We start from the raw sequence: 16,894 nt of genomic DNA on the forward strand, positions 1-16,894 counted from the left end.
CTACAGTCCAAGGGGTCTCGAAGAGTCAGAAATGACTTGAGTCACTAAGCTGCTGCTGCTGCTGCTGCTAAGTCGCTTCAGTCGTGTCCGACTCTGTGCGACCCCATAGACTGTAGCCCACCAGGCTCCGCCGTCCCTGGGATTCTTCAGGCAAGAATACTAAGCGCTTGATGCCTAATATATTGTTGAGTATAATAATTGCTATTCATTAGTGTTAATGATATTGAATAAAAATCTCTATGTGTTTATTTTTAGGTGCCACATTGTAAGAGAGACAATGCTATAGTATGTAAAAGTTATTATAATTTAGGGGAGAAGAAAAAGCTTTCAAGGAAAGATTGAAAGTATTGTAGCCATTTAACTTAGAAAGCCCCAAAATGGCTAATGTACAATGTTTTGTCCAAAGTAAGTTTTTAAAAATATTTGTGGAAGCAACACTAGGGGAAAACATGGATTAGTCTCTTATAAGGTATAGTTCTAACAAAAAGCAGACTTGACTTGTTCCTATGTATTACTATAACTACTACCAGTGGTTGGAACTTACAGGAAATGTAATTTTAGGAAGTAATGAAACTTGAACTTTCTAATCAACAGAGCTCCCAACAGTAAAACAAATAGTTACAAGTCCCCTATCTATGGGATAATTCCAGTGGTGGATGTCAGGTCTAAGGTGAAATAGGTTGCTCAAACTTGAATAAAATATTGACAATTTGTAGAGAACTAAATTTTCTGCTGACTTAAATTGCTTTTATTGCAATGTTATTTAATGTATAAATGTGTGTAAACTTCATATATACACATATATTTCTTATAAAATTTTAAAAACCAAGTTTACAAATTAAATATAACAACTTCAAATTAACAACCTTAATGCAATACATAGCCTTTTTGCTGAAACCCTATTGCCTACAGCATGAATATGGAATTGACTACTCTTACAGAACTGGTTCTTTGAAATTCAAGACATCTATACTGCCCTTATATGGCAATTCAATTTTCTTGCCTCCTTTTCTATTCAAATTACTACGAACTCTTTATTAGTCAAGCGTCTGCTTACAATGCAGGAGACCAGGGTTCAATCCCTGGGTCAGGAAGATCTCCTGGAGAAGGAAATGGCAACCCACTCCAGTACCCTTGCCTGGAAAATCCCATGGACGGAGAAGCCTGGTTGGGTACAGATCATGGGGTCTCAAAGAGTCGACCTCGACTGAGTGACTTCACTTTCACTTTCTTTCTATATTAATCTAAGTACCATGAGGGTATTTTGGCCTTTACTTGACCCTGAAAGTGCTTTTGTTTGTTTGTTTGTTTGTTTTAAGTCTATCTGTTCTTTTCTCATTAGCTAATAACAGTTAAAGTTCCAATACAGGTACAGACACACCACAGATAAAGGCATAAAAATGAAATATCAATACTTAGTTCTAAGATATTCATTCATATGGTCCAAGATAGAATTATATTAATGTTTTAAAAGTAATAATCAAGAAAAAAATGTTTAAAATGTTTTTAAAAATGTTAAAAAAATAAACTTAAAAATATATTATGTGGGAATCTTAGACGACTGTACTGTAATTGTCAAAGACAATAATGCAACAAGGAAAACTAATATGCAGGTGAAGAGGATAATGGTAGGTTACAGGAGCATTGGAAAAGTCACAGATATCAAAACTGGCAATGTCCTTCCTGGACCAACCATAGATCAAGAAGATATGGTTAGTAGATGTGAGTATCAGACTCCATTTAGCAAGACCATGGGAAAAGGAAGCCTTGAGTACCTTTTTCTACAAGGAAAGAAGTGCTGTCTTCTTTCCCATGTGATCTTTTACAACTCGTAAATATAAGACACTTAAAATTATAGAACATAGTTCTTGCATTGCAAAAATTCACAGTTTTACAGACTACTGTGTGTCTGTAGGAAAATAACTTTTTGCATAAATGTTTTCTTAATGTGGTAGGCTACTTCATTGACTATTTGGTTTCATATCCAATTTTAATTTAATTAACTCATCTTTGTAGTTGCAGTTTTTATTTTGTTTCCTTTGCCATATTTTTTTCAATTTCATGTTTATTCAAAATACAAACTTTAATGTTGGTTGAGAAATTTGTTGATAATAATCTGTTCCCTCAAGTTGCCCAGGACTTATGTAGTGATAATCAGGTTTATTTTTGACAGTCACTGTCACCCAATTCATTCTCTTTAGCTTGTAATAAAAAAATTGACTCTTAGCTTAAAATATTTACCATCTATTATTAGCCTTTCATCAAGATAAAATACCAGTGATACTGTGAGATTAAAACAATCTCAAAAATGCTTTTTCTCCAATTAAAAATTGCCTTTACAAGTTTTCTAATAACTCTAGGGATTTTAGAACCTAATCACATGATAGAACAGACAATGTTGTCAGGAAACTTGAAAAATCCTACATCATAAACCAAGACTTATAGCCACTTGTCAAGTGGCAATGTTAAAAAAGATGAACTTGAGAATGTCTCCTAGTGATCTTGCTGTAGGAATCTACAAAGTTTGGGTTGTTCCATTGAAAAAAGTAGTTTCTATCAACTAAAAAATAAAACAGATCAAAGAAGGCATTTTCTGAAAAATAATAAAACTATACTTTGTGTGTATGCTCCTTCTAGTCTGTAATTAAAGAAGCTCCTTTAAGTTTCATGAGGAAAAAAAAATTTTTGAATGTTTAATAACATTACTGTCAAAAATGGCAGTTATAAAAGAAGAATGGGGTCATATTTCCCCCAGGAAGGATGATCAGGTCCCTCCGAAGGAAGAGACTTTTGGGTTAAACTCTGTGCCTCCTCAACCCCCTCATTCAATAAGAGGAGTGATCTCTAGAACTCAGACCTTGGAAAGAAGAGCTTTAAAACTATGAGAACTATCTGCTATTATTTATAATCTCTTGATTTAAGACATTTAAAGATTTTTAAAACTCTAAGTTCCATGGACTCTGGGCTTTTATAACATGTGCTAGACCCTGAAAGAGAAGGGAATGGCAAACCACTTCAGTATTCCTGCCTTGAGAACCCCATAAACAGTATGAAAAGGCAAAAAGATAGGACACTGAAAGATGAATTCCCCAGGTCGGTAGGTGCCCAATATGTGACTGGAGATCACTGGAGAAATAACTCCAGAAAGAATGAAGACACGGAGCCAAAGCAAAAACAACACCCAGTTGTGGATGTCACTGGTGATGAAAGCAAGGTCCAATGCTGTAAAGAGCAATATTGCATAGGAACCTGGAATGTTAGGTCCATGAATCAAGGCAAATTGGAAGTGGTCAAACAGGAGATGGCAAGAGTGAACATTGACATTTTAGGACTCAGCAAACTAAAATGGACTGGAAAGGGTGAATTTAACTTAGATGACCATTATATCTACTACTATGGGCAAGAATCCCTTAGAAGAAATGGAGTAGTCATCATAGTCAACAAAAGAGTCCGAAATGCAGTACTTGGGTGCAATCTCAAAAATGACAGAGTGATCTCTACTTGTTTCCAAGGCAAACCGTTCAATATCACAGTAATCCAAAACTATGCCCCAACCACTAATGCTGAAGAAGCTGAAGTTGAACGGTTCTGTGAAGACCTACAAGACCTTCTAGAACTAACACCCAAAAAAGATGTCCTTTTCATTATAGGGGACTGGAATGCAAAAGTAGGAAGTCAAGAAACACCTGAAGTAACAGGAAAATTTGGCCTTGGAGTACAGAATGAAGCAGGGCAAAGGCTAATAGAGTTCTACCAAGAGAATCCACTGGTCATAGCAAACACTCTCTTCCAACAACACAAGAGAAGACTCTACACATGGACATCACCAGATGGTCAACATCGAAATCAGATTGATTTTATTCTTTGCAGCCAAAGATGGAGAAGCTCTATACAGTCAGCAAAAACAAGACCAGGCGCTGACTGTGGCTCAGATCATGAACTGCTTATTGCCAAATTCAGACTGAAATTGAAGAAAGTAGGGAAAACCACTAGACCATTCAGGTATGACCTAAATCAAATCCTTCACGATTATACAGTGGAAGTGAGAAATAGATTTAAGGGACTAGATCTGATAGACAGAGTGCCTGATGAACTATGGATGGAGGTTCATGACATTGTACAGGAGAGAGGGAGCAAGACCATCTCCAAGCAAAAGAAATGCAAAAACACAAAATGGCTGTGTGAGGAGGCCTTACAAATAGCTGTGGAAAGAAGAGAAGCAAAAAACAAAGGAGAAAAGGAAAGATACTTCCATTTGAATGCAGAGTTCCAAAGAATGGCAAGGAGAGATAAGAAAGCCTTCCTCAGCGATCAATGCAAAGAAATAGAGGAAAATAATACAATGGGAAAGAATAGAGGTCTCTTCAAGGAAATTAGAGATACCAAGGAAACATTTCATGCAAAGATGGGCTCAATAAAGAACAGAAATGTAGGGACCTAACAGAAGCAGAAGATATTAAGAAGAGGTGGCAAGAATACACAGAAGAACTGTACAAAAAAGATCTTCATGACCCAGATAATCACGATGGTGTGATCAGTCACCTAGAGCCAGACATCCTGGAATGTGAAGTCAAGTGGGCCTTAGGAAACATCACTTTGAACAAAGCTAGTGGAGGTGATGGAATTCCAGTTGAGCTATTTCAAATCCTAAAAGATGATGCTGTGAAAGTGCTACACTCAATATGCCAGCAAATTTGGAAAACTCAGCAGTGGCCACAGGACTGGAAAACATCAGTTTTCATTCCAATCCCAAAGAAAGCCAAAGAATGTTCAAACTGCCGCACAATTGCACTCATCTCACATGCTAGCAAAGTAATGCTCAAAATTCTCCAAACCAGGCTTCAATAATACATCAACTGTGAACTTCCAGATTTTCAAGCTGGTTTTAGAAAAGGCAGAGGAACCAGAGATCAAATTACCAACATCCGATGGATCATCGAAAAAGCAAGAGAGTTCCAGAAAAACATCTACCTCTGCTTTACTGACTATGCCAAAGTCTTTGACTGTGTGGATCACAATAAACTGTGGAAAATTCTGAAAGAGATGGGAATACCAGACCACCTGACCTGCCTCTTGAGAAACCTGTATGCAGGTCAGGAAGCCACAGTTAGAACTGGACATGGAACAACAGACTGGTTCCAAATAGGAAAAAGAATACGTCAAGACTGTATATTGTCACCATGCTTATTTAACTTATATGCAGAGTACATCATGAGAAACGCTGGGCTGGATGAAGCACAAGCTGGAATCAAGACTGCCAGGAGAAATATCAATAACTTCGCATATGCAGATAACACCACTTATGGCAGAAAGTGAAGAAGAACTAAAAAGCCTCTTGATGAAAGCGAAAGAGGAGAGTTTAAAGTTGACATAAACCTCAACATTCAGAAAACAAAGATCATGACATCTGGTCCCACCTCTTCATGGCAAATAGATGGAGAAACAATGGAAACAGTGGCAGACTTTATTTTTTTGGCTCCACAATCACTGCAGATGGTGACTGCATCCATGAAATTAAAAGATTCTTATTCCTTGGAAGAAAAGTTATGACCAACCTAGACAGCATATTAAAAAGTAGAGACATTACTTTGCCAACAAAGGTCCATTGTGTCAAAGCTATGTTTTCTTCCAGTAGTCATGTGTGGATGTGAGAGTTGGACTATAAAGAAAGCTGAGTGCCGAAGAATAGATGCTTTTGAACTGTGGTGTTGGAGAAGACTGTTGAGATTCCTTGGACTGCAAGGAGATCCAGCCAGTCCATCCTAAAGGAAATCAGTCCTGAATGTTTATTGGAAGGACTGATGCTGAAGCTGAAACTCCAATACTTTGGCCACCTGATGGGAAGAGCTGACTCATTTGAAAAGACCCTGATGCTGGGAAAGATTGAAGGTGAGAGGAGAAGGGGTTGACAGAGGAAGGGATGGTTGGATGGCATCACTGACTCAATGGACATGAGTTTCAGTAATCTCTGGGAGTTGGTGGTGTACAGGGTGGCCTGGTGTGCTGTGGTTTATGGGGTTGCAAAGAATTGGACATGACTGAGAGACTGAACTGAACTGAGACCCTGAAAGAATCTCCATTATCCTCCCTTACCCTTGTCAGAAAGAAAAAGATTAGATTTATGTATTGCAGGCCTGAGATTGATCCCTCTAAGAAGCCTCCTCTGACCCCACATGCCTTCCCAACCCTAGAGTAATACATCTCACTCAAAAATCCATTCCTCCTGCATTCTTCTTCCATAGTACTTTCAATAGTCTCTATAATAATTATTTAGTTGATGACTAAATAATTATTTAGCCTTTTCCATTAGACTACAAGCTCTCCAAGAGAAAGATTTTGTCAATTTTATTTACCTTTGTACTGTACTTTAATTCCTGTCACAGAACAGATGTTGACTAAGAGAAGTAGGAAAGAATCTAGCACTTGAAAAACTATTATCTGTCAGATAGCACATTACATCAGTGTATTTATTTCAGCAAAATAGTGAAGTAGGTGCTTTTATCCTATTTTACAGAAAAGTAACTGTAATGTAAGTTAGGTGATTTATATTTCATTAATAGCTAATAAATGGCAGAACCAGGTGTGTTCGATTTCAAAACACATGATACTTTTACCAAACTGTGAAGGAATATTCCAGAATAATTCCTAAATTTAATTTTTGTAACAGGAAAAAAATTATTAGTGGCAGTCCCTTTAGCATCCTCAGTGTTATTTAGCACTGCCATTGATCCCCTCCACCTCCCTATAGATTATACTCTCAGGTACACATGTTGACTCACTACAGATTAACTCCATGGAGGGAGGAAATTTTGGCCCATCAGCATCTTTTCAGGTCATCCATTAATTTAACAAATTTTTACTTAATGCTAAAAATGTGCCAAGAACTGCAGAAGGTATTGTATTAGACACTGGCCTCTCCAATCTCACCAGAGAACAGTGTTCCTTGTCTGCGTGTGGTGTCACCCCTGGCATCATCCCTCAGTGCATGCTTCCTATGTCATCGTGCAACCTGTCTTCTAATATCATTGGACACAAAGAGCCTTATTTCATTTGTTCTGCAAAAAACTGTGGGATGATAATGACTTCAGGCCTCTCCAAGAACCCATTGTTTTTAGAAAACCCCCTGCTACGAGTGCAACCTCTGCCCACATTATGTTTGATCTGTAACGCCGAGCTATGTTCATTCTTTCCTTGTGATTCTATATGCTTTGAAGGACAGAGAATGCTGCTGTTATTTTTGACACTTCTTATTGCTTTGATTGTATGCATTTGTCTTTGTGCATGAATATTTAATCCCAGAAAGGTTGTTGACCTGAGAATCAGACTTGCTTCTCTGAGACAAAAAGAGGAAAAGCAATCAGAGGCTGAGTCCATAGGCAGTCATTAGTGACCCAAGTAATTCCTCAAGATCCCTGGAATCTTTTAAGTCACTTTGGCACCTACCCAGATTATGTAAATGCACAGGGAAAGAATGGCAGAGACCTTAAAAAGACAGAGAGGAAAAAAGGAAGGAAAAGAATGAAAATGAGGAAGGAAAAGAAGGAGAATTGTTCACTTGAGGGTCTGCTTGGGTTTGAGCTGTGCATTAGTGTGAGAGTTATGAAAGCCAATAATCTTTTCAGAGAGGAATGCTTAGGCTAGAGATGGGATTTGATGAGGGAATAAACAGAGAAAGACTAAATGAGAGAATGTGAGAACTAAAACACTTAGATTTTCATCTTCTCAGAGAAACCTACTCTACCTACAGGACAAAGGTGAAACATTGTCCCTCTTTCTATCTTAAAGACTGTTGGAGGAGGTTAGGAGAAGACTTGACCACGGGCCAATCCTCAAGCTGGACCTGGAGAATCAGAAGCTCTTCTTCCCTCCACTGTCTTTGGAATGTACGCCTTGCCCATAGTTCCCACAGTGGAAGCTGTGTTTAAGGATGGAGCATTGAGAGAGCAACCTGTTGTTGAGACCACATTGGATGTGTACATGACTGAACCCCTTAAAGTCCTCTCTCTAAACTCTTAAGATGCTGTTGAGTGGACCAGATCCACTCCTGGATAAGTTTCCCTCATATTAACAGCACTACCTACCAAGATATGCCTCTTTCTTTGGCCTCTCCTTGCCCTCTGCATATGGAGCCAGTTTCAAATTATACTCAGAAGCTCTCAAGTTTGCAAGTTAACAGGCAAAACAACACAGAAGTGATATTCTATACCAGGGTTCTTCACAGGCATTAAGAAGGAAAGAGAGGCTTTCTAGAACCTCATGGTCTGTTTAAAATTGGAGCTAAGTTTTAGTTGTTCCGTGAACTTATTTTCTGTTTGTCTCTCAATGTTTGAACATCTTAATTCTGAAATATGAATATTCTGTATTCAGATTTTACCTTTATCTTCACCCAGTAGTGGTAGAATTGATTCTTGTTGCACATGGTATTTCTATAAAATCACAGTGCACTGAATTAGTAAATATTAAAACACTGATAAGCAGCACACAGTAGAGGGAAAAGAGGGGGCAAAGAAATTCTTTTATGATTTATTTTTTCCTTGTCTTGCCATAAAATATTAATTTTATTTCACAGAAGGAAGAGGTGACTTTTTAGTGAGAAGATATAGTGTAAGCAACAAGTAGATGGGGAAACTCAGGCTGCAAGAAGAGTGTAGTTGGCTGGAACCTAGACAGAGTGTCCATCTTGAGAAGCAGTAGAAAATAACATACCAGAAGGAGGCTGAAGGAAGAATCTGAAAAATAAAGCAGCCCTAGCTAGTCAAGAGACCTGATTTTTATTCCACCAGGTGTAACTAGGCATTAAGGGTTTTGAGCAGAGGAGTGACAAACTCATATTATATATTAAATGTCTTTCTCATATGTCGTTCTCTCAGTCAATAAATATTTACTGAGCATCAGCTAGCCATCCAGGGCTAGCACTGGAGATAAAGTAGATATAGGTAGGTATTGCCTCTGCTATCCCCAAGGTACAGTCTCATAGGGAAAGCAGAAAACTCAACAAGTACAGTTAATCCTCATTGCTCATAGTCTATATTTATGGATCTACCTACTCACTAAAATTTATTTGTAACTCCCAAATTAATACTTATGGCACTTTCATGGTTGTTCACAAACATATGAAGATTGGGGAAACTCTAAGTCATCTAGAGTACACATTCCCAGCTGAGGTCAAACAAAGCAATGCTCTGCCTTCAGCTCTCATACTGTAAAGTATACTTTTTGCAGTCTATTTAGTGTCACATTGTTTTGCATGTTTGTATTTTTTATTGGTGACTTTGCTGTTAAATATAGGCCCTAGGGACTTCCCTGGCATCCCAGTGGTTAAGACTCAGTGCTTCCACTGCAGGAGCTTGGTCCCTGTTTGGGGAACTAAGTTCCCACAAGCCATGCAGCATGGCCAAAAAGAAATTAAAAATGGCCCCCAAATGTAGTGCTGAAGTGCTTTCCTATGTTCCTAAGTGTAAATTAGTTGTGATGTACCTTATGGAGAAAATATTTGAAGTTCCACTCAGGCATGAGTTACAGGGCTGCTGGTCATGACTTCAACATTAGTGAATCAATAATCTATATTAAAAAAGGTGTCTTTAAACAGAAACACACATAAAAAAAGACTTTGTGCTGATTAATGACAATGTGACCAGTGGCTTACAGGAACCTAAACCTGTGTTTCCCCTAGGGGCAATGGTTCAGTATTCACTAATTCAGTATTCATAACTACTTTATAGAACATAACTACCACAAATAATCAGAATTGACTCATTGTTTATGATAGGTCTGAAAGGTGATATAGTGTGTGTCTACATTTGGGGAGGGGGCAGATGGGACAAGGAAGACTTTGCAAAGGAAGAAAGGATGAAGCAGAGATCTGAAGAATGAGTAGAGATTGCCTAGGTGACTAGGAAGAAACATAGATAGGAAGGAAAAATAAAAGTGTTCTCTGCAGAGAAAACATCCTGTGTTTTCTCAAAAAAGAAAAAGCAAGGTGACTTGAAAGAAGCACAGAACACACTAAGAAGGAAATATAATAGTTTGCAAGATCTGTTGTAACACAGTACCATAAACTGGGTGCAATAAAAAATAGACATTTTTTGGTTTTACAGTTCTGGAAGCTAGAAGTTCAAGATCAACTTATCAGCAAGGTTGGTTCCTTCTAGGGTCTATGGGGGAGAATCTGTTTCGCATCTCTCCCCTACTTCTGGTGCTTTGCTGGCAACCTTCTGTGTCCCTCATCTCAGGAAGTGTCACCCTGAACTCTGCTTCATCTTCACGCAGTGTTCTCTTTGTATGTACGTATGTGTCCAAATTTTCTCTTTTTTATAAGGACACCAGTTGTTTTTTTTTTAATTAGGATCATACTTCAGTATGATCTCATTTTAACTAATTTTATCTGCAAACCCTATTTCCAAATTTGAAGTTACTATGGATTAGCATTTAAATGTAAGAATTTTGAGAGAACACAATTCAATCAGTAACAACAGTAAAGGTAATGAAAGAGGGTGAGAGACAGGAAGACCCATGACCTAGTAAAAATTACTAAACAGTGAAGACTTCACTGTAAAGGAATGTAGAAAAAAACTGTGCTTCAACAAAGGATTATGCATTTTCTATTGACACTCATCCAGGCTATATGATTCTCGTATTTCATAGTATTTGAGCTAGTTTAACATTTTGTAGATTATAGGCAACTGATAGTGATGCAAAATAATTCCTACAGATAAATCCAAATTAATTTCCTTCCACCACCTTTAGAAAAAACAGTTTTGCCTTAATTTGCTATTAATGTCAGTATCCTTCATCTAAAAATATCAGGAGTAATCTCTGAATTCTCTTTTGAACTGGTTAGGATGTCTGCTTGGTTCCATCTTTAGTTAATGAGTAGAATAAAATTGTTAAAGTGTCTTCATTTTTATATCTGTATGAGTCATCATTTTACCTCTTTCTGAAAATTGCCTTTTACAGGAATGTGAATCCTTCGGTGGATAATACATCAATAAATGAACACTGCATGAATAAGTCAGTTAACCTAGTAAGTAAACTCTCAAGAGACAAGACAGTTTAGTTATAGTTAATAACCAGGTCGAGAAGGACAATGTTGAACTTTTTGTTGAACTCTGTGTTCTTGGAAAACAGGGACGGTTAAGAACATCTCTATACTCTCTGTAACCTAGGGAAATGGCTTACTACAAAGACCCACACTTCTCCCAGTGACTTAGACGTGTGTGTGTGTGTGTGTGTGTGTGTGTGTGTGTGTGTGTTAGTTACTCAGTCGTGTCCAACTCTTTGTGACCCCATGGACTGTGGGTCCCCATGTGACCCACCAGGCTTCTCTGTTCATGGAATTCTCTAGGCAAGAATACTGGAGTGTGTTGCTATTTCCTTCTCTAGGAGATCTTCTCTCGCCCAGAGATCAAACCCGGGTCTCCCACATTGCAGGCAGATGCTTTGCCAACTGAACCACCAGAGAAGCCTGTGACTTAGATAAAACTTGCTAATAAACACCTTTTTCTTTATGTTAAGACCAGACACAGACACCTTTATACATCTATTCTTTGTTTTATAAATTTTTAACTGAACCGTTTGTTCTCCCTAAGTTAGTTGGACACAGAGAAAAATATTTCCTGTTCAGGTGACTGACTGAAAATCTCTCTGATTATAAAAACAATCTCAACTGTAACATCACCTACCTATAATTTGTCTACTTCTGCCTACACAAGTTTAAGATGAAACCAACCTGATGAGAAATTCTGATCTTTGGACTTGGGATGTTCTCCCTATTGTAATAGTCTGAAAAAAGTAATTTCCTTCTCAGATTCCAAGTGGCTCCAAATAGCCCTGGAATTGGAATGAAATCTAGAATGTAACAGACAACTTAAAAATTCAGTGAAATTATTATTTCCTCTTCAAGCTTAGTGCCCATGTCAACTCTATTTGGCTTCTGTCTTCCCATTCCATAGCTGGAGTTTCATCTATAGTTTTTGCGTCCAACGCTGTTGGGACAATGTAAGAGGGCTGACGTCTCTCTGCACTACAGTCTTCTGGTTAAAATTTTTGAACTTCTTGTTCAATTTAACTATTTATAATTAAATTTATTTTTATAGATGAAAAGTGAAAAGGGAGCTTCCTAGGTGGCGCTAGTGGTAATGAGCCACCTACCACCTCAGGAGACATAGGTTCCATCCATGGGTAGGGAAGATCCCCTGGAGGAGGAAATGGCAACCCACTCAAGTATCCTTGCCTGGAGAATTCCATGGGCAGAGGAGTCCATGGGGTTGCCGAGAGTTGGACACGACTGAAGCGACTTAGCATGGATGCATGCACGGTAAAAAGAATTCAAAATTATGTGAAGAAAGAGAAAAATTCTGAAGGCAAAATTATACAACATGCTATTTTCTTTAAAGGTAGTTGATGCAAGAAGCTAAATAACTTCTATGAACATTTGATGATATATATATTAGTATGTGTGTTCCCAGCTGACTTTAGGATTATTAAAGTGTATTTCAGTGCAATGTACAGAAGAAATAGATTCCTCTTTCTACAGAAGGCATCCTTTTAAAATGCAAGTTTTTCTTACACTGATTTAAATAGTTCTGCATGACTTAGAATCTTTCTATGGTTTGTTGATTTTTTTTTTCATAGCGTCACAAATCTCAGAGCAAAAGGAAAAAGACCTCATCCTCTTTTATTTCATTTGAATCAGATGATTTTCATGTAAAATGGGTGAGGCAACCAGCATGCTGTTTTCTCTGTTATTGTTTCACACGTTTGCTTTTTAATCCCACATTGGTCGGATGGACCATAACATTTTCTTATATTCATCAAAGGTCCCAGAATACTGCCAGACAGATCTTGGCACTCCAAAAGGAAAAAAAAAAAAAAAAAAAGTATTGACGTTAAATGGATTATCTTTTGAGTATTTGTTTCTAGGTGACAGTGAGTACTTGCAAATTTCCATTTGTAAGTAATACATTAATATTTTAAATACTGAGACAAGCAATAAACTAAATAATGTTGAAACATTCCACTAGAAGCAACTTAAATAAATGTTTCTTTAAAAGTGATCCAATAAATTCAGTTTTGCTAGTGTCCGCAGGGATTAGTGGTGATTAAAAGAAAGAAAGCAAGAATCTTCATTTCTATTTTGCCATACGTAAGAAGGGGTAGTAAGGTTACATTCTGAAAGTGCAGTAGGTTGTTAAATGAGTAAACAGAGGTTTATAGAAAAGGGGAAGCAAGCAAAACATCAACACACACACACATACTGCTGTTCTCTGCCTTGCTCAATTTTATGCCTGAGGAGACTGGCAGGGTGGCTGATGTGATGTGAATCTTAGAGTGAATTCATGAGCTCTTTAGTCTTCTTCCCCCCCACCCCCCACCCCCCGGCCCCACCAACCCCATCAATCAGAGATTATATCTGCACAGAGGTAGTCTCCATCATTATGAAGCTGGGCTGCTTCCCGATGTAAATCTGTATATTAACAAAGAGAGAGAAAGAGGAGAGAGAGATGCCTGGGGCAAGGTCATTCTTTGACCCCAGGCAATTGTCCTTCCCCACAGAGCAGTCCCAGGACCAAGCCGGAACTAAACAAACACAGCTGCCCCATCAGCTGCTACCTCACAACCTGCCTTTTGAAGAAGAGGCTTTCTCAGGAGCCTGCCTAATGAGCGCTGCCTGCCACGCTCAGACTGGCTGTTACAGCCTGAAGAGCCCTTTGCACACACATTGAGCTTTTCTCTCTACTTTGCACTTCAAGAACTTAGGAAGCTTCAGGGGAAATAAGGATTCAGTTTTTTTTCTCCCTCCATTGTGATGAGCGTTTGCTTTCCCTACAGGAGGCTTTGAAGTACCTTAAAAATCACATAGTAGCTTTAGGACACAGGCACTCGGAGGCATAGGCATGTGATCTGCTGATCCTGGGCTAGAGCACAAGGAGGGACTTAGCAGCACTGGCCATGAGCACACTCACCTGGCATTCCTCGCTTGGCTCACCCAGCCCAGCCCAGCAAATGGGAGTAGCTGAGGCTACAGAGAGAAGAGAATATTGGTAAAGAACCCCAAATGGTTGTACTATCTGAAGGAGGAAACAGAACAGGCTCCATCTTGAAAACAGGACTCCATCTTGGGCCGGACTGTGGACTTTGAGCTATATGCCCAGTATCTATGGAAACGACATACCAACTGGAAAACCAGACCCTCTGGATGAAAGAGCCCCAGAGCTCATGCCTGGACTCTCTGGCGCCTAAAAGAATACCCTAATTATCTGTGTAACTGAATAGAATTATAAATCCTATTATGCTTATTGGCGTATGACCACAGGTCTATTGATAATTGTCCGCTGTTAACTACCTAGGCTTAAAGCACATGAATCATGGGTTTAAGGCATATGAATCATGGGTTAACTTTGATTGTATCTTTCTTTTCCTTTGTTCAGACTAGTTTCAGAGAATTTAGGGGGGTGGGGTTGAACACATACACTTCACAAAAACTGGTTGGGGGTCCTTGGCGAAGAGGAGACTCCGCCTTGGGCCCGCCGGTGTAATAAACTGCACTCCACTATCTGCATTGTCCTTCTGAGTGAGTTTTTTCCCCGGTGCGTGAGGCTAAAACACCATCCTCAGCCTCTGTTGCCATCCCTCCCTCTGCCATTCCCAGGTTTATCAGTCCTGCCAAGGCCCTCTACTAGCAGATTCAATCCTTACCCAAAGTCTGAGATGAGTTGGACCAAATAAGAAAGAATTTTCCAGCCCTTTGCCCTGAATCTTTTCTTTCTTCACCCCTGCACCCACCCAAACACACCTTCCTTCTCCAATCTTGTGGGGATGCTGATCAAGATGAATCTAGTGCGGCTTCTTGCATTAATGCCTCAGCATTCAGTTGGGCCAATCTTGGATACTGGAGTTTGGATGGAGAGGAGAGTAGTAGATGGGAGCTCAGGTCCTCGATAAGTAAGAGCAGAACCCTGGCCCTTAAATGGACAAGTAGGGGAATAGAGGTGATAGACCCTCATGGCAGGAACTTGAAAAGAGCTAGGGGTTTAGAGCAGAGCGACATCATTTGCTTTTCTGGGCCATACGCATATTTAGCCCCTTCCTTCATGAAAAATACTAAAAAGTACATTTTATAACTGTGTTAATAAAAGGTAAATGTAATCCACGCTAGAATATATTCACTTTTTCTTTCTGATTTAAAAAGAAATAAACATATTTCCCCAGTTCTCTAAAAGCAACACAGACTCTAGGCCCTGTGCTTACTGTGCAGTTTCTGTTTGAAGGGGGGTGACGGAGGAATGGTCGGAGGCAGCAGTAGGGATCAAGAGTATATCTGATCCACCTCCTGATCATGAAGTAGGTGGTATGTAAGAGGGAAAAAGAAACAATAACTTCCATTTGAAAAGGAGAATAGTATTCTCAGGGACAAATACATTACCCGTAGGTTTAAAGGTGAAGGAATTTGTCAGAAATGAGACTGCAGTCGTCTGATCATACAAAACAGTTCCAGAAGCCCAGAGAAAGGATTCAGAGAAGAAGAGATGGAATTGAATCAGATTAGGGATAGTGTGGCCAAATGGGAATGAGAATTCAGGTGAAGGATGAGTTGGATTTCCGGTGGGAGGGGCCACTTGAATGTAAGGCACTATGGTCTTCCCTGATAGCTCAGCTAGTAAAGAATCCACCTGCAATGCAAGAGACCCCAGTTTGATTCCTGGGTTGGGAAGATCCCCTGGAGAAGGGACAGGCTACCCACTCCAGTATTCTTGGGTTTCCCTTGTGGCTCAACCAGTAAGGAATCTGCCTGCAATGTGGGCAACCTGGGTTCGATTCCTGGGTTGGGAAGATCCCCTGGAGAAGGGAAAGGCTACCCACTCCAGTATTCTGGCCTGGAGAATTCCATGGACTGTATAGTCCATGGGGTCACAAAGAGTTGGACACGACTGAGTGACTTTTTCACTTTCATGCACCTGGAGTGGTCCTGAGCTGTTCAGAATTAGGTTCAGATGGTCCTGAGGAAACTTACTCTGGGAGTTCAGCTCATCTGACTGCTAACTTTAACAGCAGAGGGACTGTTCCCTCACTGTGATAATCTGTAAAATGACTGAGAAGGTGCAGACTGTATTCAAAGAAATTTTAATGCTTTAATCTCATTTAATTTCCACAACATCCCATTTTACAGTGGAGAGATCAGAGAAATTGAGAGGTGGTTACTTATCTAGTGGCCACTCCTCCATAATGACTCTTGTCATGTGTGTATACGTGAATACACACATGTATATGTGTATACGTGTATACACACATGTATATGTGTATGTATACATACAGGTATCCCCTGCTTTTCCAAAGTGTGATTAGGCAAAGTTGTTTTTATGAAAAACCTACATTAGTTCGTGTTTTCAATAACCAAAAGAAATTTGAAGAGGGATTTTGCTTTTACAAAAAATGGGGGAGAATGAAAATAGCTAGTGTTCAGCATTTGTTCTGCAACTAGCTATTATAGAAGCAGCTCCCACCCACAGAAGCGAGAGGGGCACTGCCAAGCTGCTTTGCCAGAACCATACTCAGCATCTCACCATCAAGACACCATATCTTTGAGCTGTGTTTGTGAGCATCTGCATTTTATCCTGATTTATTTTGTGCATCTGTTAGCAAGATGTGTCCTAAAGTAATGGCTTCTTTGCTCTATGCCATTTCAGTTTACAAAAGGTTTTATAGACACGCTCTACCTTTGGATAGCAGAGGAAACCTGCGTATACCTATACGCTACCGCCACTTAGTCGCGTCAGTCCTGTTCGACTCTCTGCGACCCTATGGACTGTAACCTTCCAGGCTTCTCCATCCACGGGATTCTCTAGGCAAGAGTACCAGAGTGGGCTGCCATGCCCTCCTCCAGGGGATCTTCCTG

The 16,894-nt window shown here is 39.4% G+C and overlaps 1 protein-coding gene across 2 annotated transcripts in view; it reads right to left on the reverse strand.

Moving 5' to 3' along the window:
* PIK3C3 (phosphatidylinositol 3-kinase catalytic subunit type 3) overlaps window positions 1–14,158 on the reverse strand; it is a 176,281-nt gene extending 162,123 nt beyond the window's left edge. The window contains exon 1 of one of the 2 annotated variants that reach the window (XM_081563196.1): window positions 13,965–14,158. The gene's annotated coding sequence lies outside the window, so the exon portion shown is untranslated. The remainder of the gene's footprint in view (window positions 1–13,964) is intronic. The other variant, XM_081563199.1, reaches the window with a different exon arrangement.
* Between the last annotated feature and the right edge of the window lie 2,736 nt (window positions 14,159–16,894).

Source organism: Giraffa tippelskirchi, chromosome 14 (assembly GCF_054371585.1).
Source record: "Giraffa tippelskirchi isolate mGirTip1 chromosome 14, T2T-mGirTip1v1.2.pri, whole genome shotgun sequence".
NCBI classification, from domain to species: Eukaryota; Metazoa; Chordata; class Mammalia; order Artiodactyla; family Giraffidae; genus Giraffa; species Giraffa tippelskirchi.